Here is a 13,588-nt window from a genome sequence, read left to right on the forward strand (position 1 = left end):
GTCCAGTTTCCCAGCACCACTTATTGAAGAGGCTGTCTTTTCTCCATCGTACGTTCTTGCCTCCTTTGTTGTAAATTAGGTGACCACATGTACGTGGGTTTATCTCTGGGCTTTCTATCCTGTACCATTTATCTATACTTCTGTTTTGTGCCAGTACCATACTGTCTTGATTACTGTAGATTTGTGGTATAGTTTGAAGTTGGGGAGCCTGATTCCTCCAGCTCCATTTTTCTTTCTCAAGATTGCTTTGGCTATTCGGGGTCTTTTGTGTTTCCATACGAATTAAAAAAATTTTTGTTCTAATTCTGTGAAGAGTGCCGTTGGTAGTTTGATAGGGATTGCATGAATCTGTAGATTGCTTTGGGTAGTATAGTCATTTTCACAATATTGATTCTTCCAATCCAAGAACATGGTATATTTCTCCATCTGTTTATGTCATCTTTGACTTCTTTCACCATTGTTTTACAGTTTTCTGAGTACAAGTCTTTTGCCTCCTTTTGTAGGTTTATTCCTAGGTATTTTATTATTTTTGTTGCAGTGGTAAATGGGAGTGTTTCCTTAATTTCTCTTTCTGATTTTTCGTTGTTGGTGTATAGGAATGCCAGAGATTTCTGTGCATTAATTTTGTATCCTGCAACCTTACCAAATTCATTGATTAGTTCTAGTAGTTTTCTGGTGGCATCTTTAGGATTTTCTATGTATGGTATCATGTAATCTGCAGACAGTGACCATTTTACTTTACTTCTTCTTTTCTGATTTGTATTCCTTTTATTTCTTTTTCTTCTCTGATTGCTGTGGCTAGGACTTCTATAACTATGTTGAATAATAGTGGCAAGAGTGGACATCCTTGTCTTGGTCCTGATCTTAGTGGAAATGCTTTCAGTTTTTCACCACTGAGTATGATGTTTGCTGTGGGTTTGTCATATATGGCCTTTATTATGTTGAGGTAGCCCATTTCTGAGTCTATGCCCATTTTCTGGAGAGTTTTTATCATAAATGGGTGTTGAATTTTGTCAAAAGCTTTTTCTGCGTCTATTGAGATGATCATATGGTTTTTATTCCTTAGTTTGTTATTATGGTGTATCACATTGATTAATTTGTGTATATTGAGGAATCCTTGCATCCCTGGGATAAATCCCATTTGATCATGGTGTATGATCCTTTTAATATGTTGTTGGATTTTGTTTGCTAGTAATTTGTTCAGGATTTTTGCATCTATGTTCATCAGTGATATTGGTCTATAATTTTCTTTTTTTGTGATGTCTTTCTCTGGTTTTGGTATCAGGGTGTTGTTGGCTTTGTAGAATGAATTTGGGAGTGTTCCTCACTCTGGAATTTTTTGGAAGAGTTTGAGAAGGATAGGTGTTAGCACTTCTCTAAATGTTTGATAGATTTCACCTGTGAAGCCATCTGGTCCTTGACTTTTGTTTGTTGGAAGATTTTTAGTTACAGTTTCAATTTCATTACTTGTTATAGGTCTGTTTATATTTTCTAGTTCTTCCTGGTTAAGTCTTGGAAAAATTGTACCTTTCCAAGGATTTGTCCATTTCGTCGTGGTTGTCCATTTTATTGGCATATAGTTGTTTGTAGTAGTCTTTTATAATCCTTTGTATTTCTGTGGTGTCAGTTGTAACTTCTCCTTTTTCATTTCTAATTTTATTGATTTGTGTCCTCTCCCTTTTTTTCTTGATGAGGCTGAATAAGGGTTTATCAATTTTGTTTATCTTCTCAAAGAACCAGCTTTTAGTTCTATTGATCTTTGCTATTGTTTTTTTCATTTCTATTTCATTTATTTCTGCTCTGATCTTTATGATTTCTTTCCTTTTACTGACTTTGGGTTTTCTTTGTTCTTCTTTCTCTAGTTGCTTTAGGTGTAGGGTTAGATTGTTTATTTGAGACTTTTGTTGTTTCTTGAGGTAAGATTGTATTGCTATAAACTTCCTTCTTAGAACTGCTTTTGCTGAGTCCCATAGGTTTTGGGTCATCATGTTTTTGTTGTCATTTGTTTCTATGTATTTTTTGATTTCCTCTCTGATTTCTTCAGTGATCTCTTGGTTATTTAGTAGTGTATTGTTTAGCCTCCATCTATTTGTGTTTTTTACAGTTTTTTTTCCTGTAATTGATTTCCAGTCTCATAGCGTTGTGGTCAGAAAAGATGCTTGATACAATTTCCATTTTCTTAAATTTTCCAAGGCTTGATTTGTAACCCAAGATGTGATCTATCCTGGAGAATGTTCCATGTGTACTTGAGAAGAAAGTGTATTCTGCCACTTTTAGGGGGAATGTTCTATAAATATCAATTAAACCTCTCTGGTCTACTGTGTCATTTAAAGCTTGTGTTTCCTTATTTATTTTCATTTTGGATAATCTGCCCATTGGTGTAAGTGGGGTGCTAAAGTCCCCTGCTATTATTGTGTTACTGTCGATTTCTCCTTTCATGGTTGTTAGCATTTGCCTTATGTATTGAGGTGCTCCTATTTTGGGAGCATAAACATTTATAATTGTTATATCTTCTTCTTGGATTGATCTCTTGATCATTATGTAGTGTCCTTCCTTATCTCTTATAACAGTCTTTATTGTAAAGTCTATTTTATCTGATATGAGTATTGCTACTCGAGCTTTCTTTTGATTTCCATTTGCATGGAATATCTTTTTCCATCCCTTCACTTTCAGTCTGTATGTGTCCCTAGGTCTGAAGTGAGTCTCTTGTAGACAGCATATACATGGGTCTTGTTTTTGTAACCGTTCAGCCAGTCTGTCTCTTTTGGTTGGGGCATTTAATCCATTTACATTCAAGGTTATTATCGATATGTATGTTCCTATTACCATTTTCTTAATTGTTTTGGGTTTGTTTTTGTGGGTCTTTTTCTTCTCTTGTGTTTCCTGCCTAGAGAAATTTCTTTAACATTTGTTGTAAAGCTGGTTTGGTGGTGCTGAATTCTCTTAGCTTTTGCTTGTCTTAAAAACTTCTGAATTCTCCGTCAAATCTGAATGAGATCCTTGCTGGGTAGAGTAATCTGTGTTGTAGGTTTTTCTTTTTCATCACTTTAAGTATGTCCTGCCGCTCCCTTCTGGCCTGCAGAGTTTCTGCTGAAAAATCAGCTGATAACCTTATGGGGATTCCTTTGTATGTTATTTTTTGTTTTCCCCTTGCTGCTTTTAATATTTTTTCTTTGAATTTAATTTTTGTTAGTTTGATTAATATGTGTCTTGGCGTGTTTCTCCTAGGGTTTATCCTGTATGGTACTCTCTGTGTTTCCTGGACTTGGGTGACTATTTCCTCTCCCATGTTAGGGAAGTTTTCCATTATAATCTCTTCAAACATCTTCTCAGACCCTTTCTTTTTCTCTTCTTCTTCTGGGACCCCTATAATTCAAATGTTGGTGTGTTTAGTGTTGCCCCAGAGGTCTCTGAGATTGTCTTCCATTCTTTTCATTCTTTTCTCTTTATTCTGCTCCTCAGGAGTTATTTCCACCATTTTGTCTTCCAGCTCACTTTTTCATTCTTCTGCCTCAGTTATCCTGTTTTTGATTCCTTCTAGTGTATTTTTCATTTCAGTTATTGTGTTATTCATCTCTGTTTGTTTGTTCTTTAGTTCTTTTAGATCTTTGTTAAACATTTCTTGTATTTTCTCGCTCTGTGTCTCCATTCTAGATCATCTTTACTATCATTAATCTGAATTCTTTTTCAGGTAGATTGCCTATTTCCTCTTCATTTATTTGGTCTTGTTGGTTTTTTACTTTGCTCCTTAATCTGTGACATATTTTTTTGCTGTCTCATTTTTCTTTTTTTTGATGGGTGGGATTTTGTTCCTGTCTTACTGGTTGTTTGGCCTGAGGCTTCCAACACTGCAGTTTGTAGGCTATTAGGTAGAGGTGGGTCTTGGTGCTGAGATGAGGACCTCCAGGAGACCTCACTCTGATGAGTATTCCCTGGGGTCTGAGGTTCTCTGTTAGTCCAGTGGTTTGGACTCAGAGCTCCCACTGCAGGAGCTTTGGCCTGACCCCTGGCTCATGAACCAAGATCCTGCAAGCTGTGCGGGGTAGCAAAAAACATAAAAAGGTGAACAATTACAAAGAGTAAAAACTAAAATTAGACTAGGAAACTAACCAATATGTTAGAAAGAATATAAAAATAAAAATATAGATGAAACAGCAACCGGAAGGTAAAACAGAACCACAGTAGTAAAAAAGAGTAGAAGAAAAAAAAAAAAATGGTGGAAAAGGCCTTGGCTGTGGAGGGTGGGGCCTAAGTAGGGGCAGGATTTGGGCAGTGGGTGGGGCCTATGTTAGGACTCACAGGGCTGGAAAAGACCCTGGGGTGTGTGGGGGGTGGGGCTTAGGCTCAAGGGAACAGAATGGGCCCAGGCTTTCCTCTGGTCTCAGAGGGTGGGTGACCCCACCTGGGAGTCCAGCTGGCTTTCTGGGCCCGAGTGGGTGGGGCAAATGCCTTCCGCTCCTTTCCCACTCCTCTGGTCCTGGAGGGCCCCTCCCGCCTGCCTCTCCTGCTCTTCTCTGCTGCCAGGACCAATGCGGCCCGGAAGGGGCCTCTGAGGGCATAGGACCCATCTCGCGAGCCGAGCAGACTTCCCTGGCCGATTGGGCAGGAGAAATGCTCGGCGTGCTCTCCCTGATCCGAGCCCCCAAGGGTCCCTCCATTCATAGAAGTCCCTCAGGGGCTCTGGTCCTGTCCGGACTTCACTTCTCCTCCCCCTTCAGTCTCCCCACATCCTACCAGTTCGTTTGGGAGCTCCTCCCTTCTCCTTGGGCATGGAGGTCCCCCACCAGCATCCAGCAGGCTCCCTAGTTTGGGGAGAAGTGAACGTTGCATCTTCCCATGCCGCCATCTTGACTCCACCCTCTAGATTAGTTTCTTATTCCATGAAGCTCTGAAAGGTGGAAGAAAACTGGACCCAGTATTTAATATGTTTCACTTGATTCTAGATTTAAAGATAATTAAAATTAAAAAGCATTTCTGAATAATGACTCAAGTTTTGAATCCTAGGAAAAGGGGCATAAAAGGTTTTTGGACACATTCTAATGAGCATTTAAAATAATTTATTTTTGTTTAATTTCATAACTTTCTGAAAAGGAAGTGTTCAAGCATGTTAATTCTATTTGAAAATATAGTAAGGATAGCAAATAAACACAAAACCCTGTAATGTATATTTGAGTACATTTTAATGAACTTTCAGTCTGAACTTTTTTCAACAGAATACTACTGAACTAGGTATATCAATTAAATCCAGAATTATTTGGTTATTTTGTGCTTTCAGAGGGTTTGAGTTTCTAGTATATTTAATATTTTTCAAGTTTTATAAACCAGATCTGGCAGACATTTTATATTCCTTATTGTAGGGATAGGTATATATCTCAAAATAATAGCATTTCATGTTTTTATGTTTCTAACCCAGAAAATTAAAGTTATGGCAAACTCACTCATTTTTGTAATTCCCACAACCAGTATCTATATCTCACTGGTACAGAGTATAGCCTGCTGGAAAATTCCTTATGGTAAACCAGAGTATATAATGGAGTGCATCCATCTTTATCCTATCCAAGGAGGTTTACCTAGTGGCCTGTCAGGAAGATTTCATAATGTGAGCTTTACTTGAGGTGGCCCACAGCATGGGCTCCCCAAAAGATCGGTGTGAAGACAGGGCTTAACCTGGTGTATATGCTTTTCATCTGGGGCTTATCTTGCCGAATTTGGCTGTATGGCTAGATTCTAAAAACAAAGTAATTTCTGAGAAAGAAGACAAAGAATTACTTTTAAAAAACCACAGACCTTTAGGAAAATTTTGCTTTTGAGTACAGAAAAAGAATTCACTTATGTGAGTCCAATAGAATGTACTGTTTTCTATACAAGTAAGCGTGTCTGCATTTTTACCAAAGTCTATCTTTAATAAAATTTCTCATATTACTAAGAACCCAGAAACTAAAAAAGCATAATTTTAGTCTATATTGCCTCCATGGAATAAAAAACTTCTCAAATTAGAATTTAAAATCTCAATTTCAATTTTCTTTTCAAAGTATGTATTTCTCTCACTTTTCATCCAGAGGGAGGCTATTTGTTGTGTTAATCTCTTTTTCATCTTTGAGGATTTCCTAAGATCTGTCAGATGGTGCTGGAAAAACAAGAAACATAGCTGAAAGGAAGTATGTTCTGATTATTGCAAGAAAAACCTGCATTTGATTGATGTTACCATGAAAATTAAGTTTAAAGCCTTTCTTTGGTTATATTTTAGCAATTACTCAAGGTTATTGCCTAATTATATAAAGTAAATTGCAGTCTAAAAATTTCCAACCTCCAAACAGTTAAACTGTCTCTCTAACATGGTTATTAACAGTAAAATGTCTTTGGTGATAATTATTTTCTTATGAAAATCTTTCAAAAAGAGATTACTGTAAGTTACAAGAGCCTATTTAGATATAAGACCATTGATAAGAGATAGGGACAGAAAACTCAAAATATATGCAGTAAATCTAAAGCAGAAATGCACTTTAGCGATTAGGCACTTTCTCTCAAATAGTTCAGTAAAGCTAAACATTTCACAATAATATATAACATACTCTTCTTCCCTTAAAGAATCATTTCAAGTTACATATAGTTGAGCAAACTCATTACATTTATAAAATGTGGCCTATTAATATGGGATAGATTTTTAATGAATAAAGAAATATACTTTTCTAAAAGTAGTTAAAAGACATCACCCCAACGTATCTGGACCCCAGACTGAATGACCTAATACTGCCTCATCAGTGAAACTTTTAGTTTATTTGTTTTTATACTTTAATGCATAATCTGGAGAAAGGGCCATATTTGGATTTTTCTATTAACTAATGTAATTACTTCAGTTAAAGTGATGTCTATAAAGCACAGTCCTTCTTTAGATCCAAGGTTCCTTGACCCTTGTGCATCTATGATATCTAAAGCAGACAAAACAGATTACAAAATCTTTTATGGAAGTAAAGTTCTTTCAGTTTGTTGCTTAAGAAACAAGAGATTAAAGAAAAACTTAATTTAGTTTTATTCTCCAATTTTTCAGATTCAGATGATTATTCCTATAGGCTATTTGTATGAGGAGTTTATCTTATTAGCACCCCGAGTTTGTAAAACTAACCACCTGTATATTTTTGCCTTTAAATTTTTCTATACCTGGTTTCTTACAAATTCCACAACCTGACTCGGGATAATTAACTAGGGATTAGTGTATTACTAGATATGAAAATAGTACCATACTTAGAAAACCATAGTTGAGTATATGAAGAAGTCTGTGGTTCTAATAGTAATACCATGTTACTTAGGACCATCATAAAATGTGTACCTTTCCCCATATAACTGATGCCCTTCTTTATGCAAGGTTTTCACATGTTTTGGCACATATTCCATTGCATTTCAATAAAAATGTCAATACATTAACATTAAATAAACGAATTTTATATAAAACTATTCTCAATGCCATAAATGCTTCCTATATGTTTCCTTGGAAAATAGTGACATTACATAAGATGAGGCAGCAGGCCAAATTAATGAGATCATGTATATAAAATTCATTTAAGGCTGTAAGTTTTGGCTGGGAACCCAAAAACATCCAGGTCTCATTTGTGGTTTTTAAAGCGCACTCTTAATTCATTTTGAGTCAATTAAAATCAGCTTCCATAAGTAATCAAGGATATTATCATAGCTCTGACCTTAAAGAACTTACATATAAAACAATAATCCCATTTCCCCCTGATTACTACAGGATCTAAAATGAAATATCCTCAAACCATTAATTCTGGTTAAGCATATTTATCTATGACACTGCATTTTTTCTATTTTATACATATGGTATGGAAATGTGACAGGTTACTAACAGTTTTAATCTACAATTGCTTTGAGATTTTTGAAATCCATAAAATAGCTAATGTTATTTGCCCTAAAAATCCTAATACTTAAATCATCATAACCTTCTGCATGCCACAGTGACACACACTTAAGGCCAACTGAAAAAGGGAAACAATGTACTCATTAGATAAAAGCCACAATATAACGATGCACGATGTTTCATGAAGCAGCACTGGCTCGTCATAAGGCGCTATGAAAGATTAACCTCACTTACACATTAATTTTGTTAGAAGTAAATGTGATCAGCTGCCAACATTTCAAATAGTTGCGAATCTCACTTCAGCTCTCCAAGAAGTCACGTACATTTTCTGGAGGGTGAACAGGCCCTCCTGTGCGACTGGTAGACTATACAGACAGATGACGCAAGATGCGTATAATTATAATGGACTTTAAAGTAAAGAACAATTGGAATTCTTCCCAAAAGGACTTGCACAGTCAAGAGTGAACTGTTTTGCACACAAAAAGCTTGCTGAGAACAGGACAGTGGCTCAAGGACCACTTTTCTAAATATATTTCCCATACAAAATAATTTCAAGATATAATAATTATTAGTTCCTTGTACAGTACTCTATTTAAACAAGAATTAATCAAATAGTAAGTAGGTGAAAACTGCAACACCACAAAGATTGAGGCATGTTACTAGTGTAATCAAACAATAGAACAGGCAAGCAAAATATTTAGAAGGCTGAATCATGGCCGCATATCTAACTGATTTCAACCGTGACTTGTACACTGTGAGACAGCACAGATAACTTATGCAGATAGTTCAGTAGCAGAATGGCACTTGGTTTGCTCTTAATAGAAACAACATAAATGCAACTGACAATTTAGAGACAGACAATAGCCTTATTCGCATGCTGAAAATCTGGTTGTGTCCCTCTAGCCCACCCACCGTTCACCGTGCGATCTGTTGATGAGTAAACACATAGTGCAGGATTCATTCAGTGGGATCTAGGCCCCTTGGTCTAACCAAAATCAATTCTTGGTCGATACTGCAATACCATGGGGTATGACTGATACAAAGGGCCATCCTGAGGGCAGACTTGTGAAGCTGAGCAGTTCAGACACCGAAAGTTTTCATCTCTTAGTCGCCATCTTGTCATGTCGATGAACTCCACAGTATGATCCTTCCCCATAATTTCACCATTGCACAGCACATCCAACTCATAAGAACTTGGAAGTTTTAGTTTTAAACTTAGAAATTTTTTAATAGTTCCCACAGTTGCACGTGTAGAAAACCGAATGAATTCCTTCATTAAACCCTTTACTGCATTGTCCCGATTGTCCATTATTTCGTAAACAATCTAGACATATAGCAATTTGTGGGTCAATTCTGTGATAGTATTTTTTATTTTTAATTAATTTATTTAATTTATTATTTTTGGCTGCATTGGGTCTTCGTTGCTTCGTGCAGGCTTTCTCTAGTTGCGGCGAGCGGGGGCTACTCTTTGTTCGGGGGCGTGGGCTTCTCACTGCGGTGGCTTCTCGTTGCGGAGCACGGGCCCTAGGCACGTGGGCTTCAGAATTTGTGGCACATGGGCTTCAGTAGTTGTGGCTCATGGGCTCTAGAGTGCAGGCTCAGTAGTTGTGGCACACGGGCTTAGTTGCTACACGGCATGGGGGATCTTCCCGGACCAGGGCTCGAACCCGTGTCCCCTGCATTGGCAGGCAGATTCTTAACCACTGCGCCACCAGGGAAGCCCTGTGATAGTCTTTATCATCTTGATTTTCATCACCTTCTTCATCTACTTTAGGTTTGTCCACTTTTGAAGTATTATCGTGTCCATTTTCTTGAGGCTTGTTTTTCTTCCAAAATTCACGCTCAAGTTCTTGTTCTTGTAGTCCAGGGACCAACTTAAATATAATTTCCTCTAATGTGTTATCCAAGCTCAACCTTTCTAATGGGTTTGTCTCATGAGCCTGGTTGCCACACCTTGGACACCCATTGCTATCTTCAAAGTGCTGGACGATACAGGTCTTACAGAAGGTGTGGAGGCGTTCCGTCACTGTAGTTGGCTTGGTCAGATACCCTTTATAGATACAGCAGATGATGTAAGGATTGAAATCTTTTACCAAGTGTTTCCTTTGAGTAGTCATTTGTGGTTAGCTAGGACTGGCTCTAGTAGTTCAGGCAAACAGGGGTATTAAGTGGATGAGAGTCTGACCCCAGGAGCTGGTGTGGAGTTCCCAACTGCATGTCCCGAGGCATTAGAACTAACATCCAGACTTCTCATGTAATCGCTGGTCATCACTGCTTTTGGTGGTTCTGCTTTTCCATATCCTGGGGCTGCCGCCACTGCTGCTCTTCACCGCCAGCAGCCCGCCTCAGAGGGAAGGAAACTGAAAGTGAAACAGTGCCTGCCACGGCCCGGCCAGTCCCTGGGCCCCGTGGAGACTTCTATTTTCTAAATTTAATCTTTATTTTATATTGGAGTATAGTTGATTTACACTGTTGTGTTAGTTTCAGGTGTACAGCATAGTGATTCAGTTATACATATACATGTATCCATTCTTTTTCAGATTCTTTTCCCATATAAGTTATCACAGAATATTGAGCAGAGTTCCCTGTGCTATACAGTAGGTCCTTGTTGATTATCCATTTTACATATAGTAGTATGTATACGTTAATCCCAAATTCCTAATTTATCCCCCTCACCTTTCCCCTTTGGTAACCATAAGTTTGTTTTTGAAGTCTGTGAGTCTGTTTCTGTTTTGTAAATAAATTCATTTCTATCATTTTTTATTAGAGACTAGAATTCTAATAAGCCAGAGTCACAAAGAGATAAAGCAGTACCACTCTTCCCATTACATTTTTTTGGAAGAAAATATAGTTGTTTTCATGAAAATGTGTCATTTATGTTAACGTATAATGTATTTATTTTAATTATTTTAAAATGACAATATAATGCTTGAAATTTATTGGTTTAATTTTCCGTAAGGCAAGCATCCAGTGATATCCATATAAACACCCACATGAAACTCCACATAAACAAATGATCTTTGAAGTTGCAGTAATCTTTAAGATTGTGAAGGAGTCCCAAGACCAGCATATTTGAGAATCACTGCTCTAGACTAGGCTCCTTTTCTCTGACTCTGGGAGAGCCCTGTGCTCCCTATTTCCACTGCCTTCTAGGCTGAATTTCTTTGTCCACTACACTGATAGTTCCTACTTAATGGCCAGCTTCTAGTTTCTTTCTCTTTTTCTGTGACTCTTCCATGAACCCTTGTGACGTGGATTTTGATCTCAGTTTTCCAGATCTCACAGTCATTCTTCTTTCTCTTCCTTGATGGGTCAGGAATCTCGGGTAAGTTCTCTGCCAGGCAATTTAACACCGTAGTAGACTTTTGTTTTTTTCTGCCTCACATCCAAGCTCCCTTCCTGTTTTGGGGCATCCCATATTGTTGAATCTTGGTGGGAGGCAGCTGCATCTCCCACTTCAGTAACAAAAGGGAGCAAATACCCCTCTATACTCATGGTCCATTGGATACAGCCATGTGAACTAGGCTTGACTAACTGAAGGCCCTGCCTGGGGCTTTGACTCTGGAGTGGGTGACGGAAGGAGGAAGGATGGATTCGGACTTATTTGTGGCAGCATAAAGTATTCAGTGGTTAACGGGCCACACGCAGTGCCAGCGGTAGCAGTGTCCTGCGGTGATGTGGACAGTACTGTTGGCAGTGAGGTTCTGCACAGCCTGGGAATCCTAATGCATCGATGCCTTTGTTTCCGCCCATTTTGTGTGCTTTCTCCAGCTTTTCTGTCAGTTCTGCAAGCTACCTGATTTCCTTTCAATATATTCCTTTTCTGCCTACGTTAGCTAGAGATCATTTCTATTTACAATCAATAATAGCTAACACTTCAATAGTGCTTTCTGTGTGCCAGGCACTGTTCTTAGTACTTTGCATATATTAACTCCTTTAATACTCACAGCAATGCTGTAAGAAAGATACCATTATAATCCTCTTTCTACGTATGGGGAAAATATGATAGAGGTTAAATCATGTTCCCCACATCACACAGATAGTAAGTGGCCATGCCAGGCTGCAGGCCCAGGCAGACTGGCTCCAAGCCCAGGCTTTTACACTCTCTGTACCACTCTGGCTGAACACATACGTGACTGAGACAAAGATATAAGTCTAAATTACCACTGAGCAAGCAATAGGGGCCGGTGCTACATGAAATCTGGGCCAGTCATCAACTCTTACAAATTTAATCCTTTTGACAAACAGACATGGGCCTTCATTTGCATATGAAGCCAAATTTAAAACAGTAATAGCAAATTAATTTGTGGTTGCCCATGGCAGGTATTTTTCTAAATATTTTAAATTTTCCTTTCTAGCTGTGCTTTATATGGATTATAACGAGAGTCTATTTAGGATCTGTCAAATAAGGTGGTAACATGCCCTGTACCTTTAAATATGTGTATATATACACATACATACATACACACATATATTAAATGTATGTTAACTGGCAGTTGCATGTAGTGCTGATGGCTTGCTGGTGGTTGAAATGGAGAAATGACCAATGGTGTAATGTATCAGCCCTTCAGTGTGTGCTCCCCTGGAACTCAGAATACCCTGAGTTGGTTAGATACTCTCCACCTCCTTTCTCACACTTCTCCACTCTCCAGGGCTAAGCAAGGGAATATGGATGCTGTATTTTATTTTATCTAAACCATAAGACGAACATCAGGCAGTGGAATTAATTACAAGAAAGGAAAAAAGAAATCAAACAATAAAAAGATTTCAGGGCATTAGCTCAGTTCCATACACTGCATTGTATAATTACTACCCACCCAGCTTCTCAGCAATTACATCATCACGAGCAGTGAAATTACATTAGTAGCAATCCAGTATTTTATTTTTTTAATTTTTTTTTATTTTTGGCTGCATTGGGTCTTCGTTGCTGCATGTGGGCTTTCTCTAGTTGCGGCGAGCAGGGGCTACTCTTCCCTGCGGTGCGCAGGCTTCTCATTGCAGTGGCTTCTCTTGTTGCGGAGCACGGCCTCTAGGCACGCAGGCTTCAGTAGTTGTGGCTCGTGGGCTCTAGAGCGCAGGCTCAGTAGTTGTGGTGCACGGGCTTAGTTGCTCCGCAGCATGTGGGATCATCCCTGCCCAGGGCTCGAACCCGTGTCCCCTGCATTGGCAGGCAGATTCTTAACCACTGCGCCACCAGGGAAGCCCGCAATCCAGTATTAATAACTCTGAACATGAGTACGGAAAACTAGTGTCTATGGTTCAGTAAATACTATCGCTTGTAGTTGGAGTTAAATCTTCATTTACCGTAGATTTAATATGTTACCTCTTTAACCTTCACCAGTGTGTTCCTTGTTCTCTAAAAGTTTCATAATCCCATTCAGACAAAGACCAGATGTAGTGCCACGGACCCCTGACAGGGAACGGAGAGCTTGACTTTGAGAGCAATGGAAGGGTACTCAGGGAGCTTGTTTTGCAGTGTTCCAGGGAGATGGTGGTGTAATTGTGCCATATTGAAAGCTTTGATAACTTGGGGAGGAGGAGGCAACAGCAGCAATGAATTCTGGTTTGATGAAAAGAGATGTGTTTTGAATACAGGCAAAGCATTGAACTTGCTGGTCAATCTCCTGCTCCACGTGAAGATAACAGCACACCATGTTGTCTTTTGGAAGACAGAGACACAGGACTTCCACTCATTTGAGTGTTCATTATTTTCCCATT

The 13,588-nt window shown here is 38.6% G+C and overlaps 1 pseudogene across 1 annotated transcript; it reads right to left on the reverse strand.

The window, feature by feature from the left end:
* Positions 1-977: 977 nt before the first annotated feature.
* Positions 978-13,030, reverse strand: LOC309656129 (polycomb group RING finger protein 5-like; annotated as a pseudogene). The gene is made up of 2 exons: positions 9,575-13,030; positions 978-9,223 (listed from the first exon to the last, which is right to left on the reverse strand). The product of its transcript is annotated as a polycomb group RING finger protein 5-like (transcript).
* Positions 13,031-13,588: the final 558 nt, after the last annotated feature.

Source organism: Balaenoptera physalus (assembly GCF_965194825.1).
Source record: "Balaenoptera physalus genome assembly, chromosome: 2".
Lineage (NCBI taxonomy): Eukaryota > Metazoa > Chordata > Mammalia > Artiodactyla > Balaenopteridae > Balaenoptera > Balaenoptera physalus.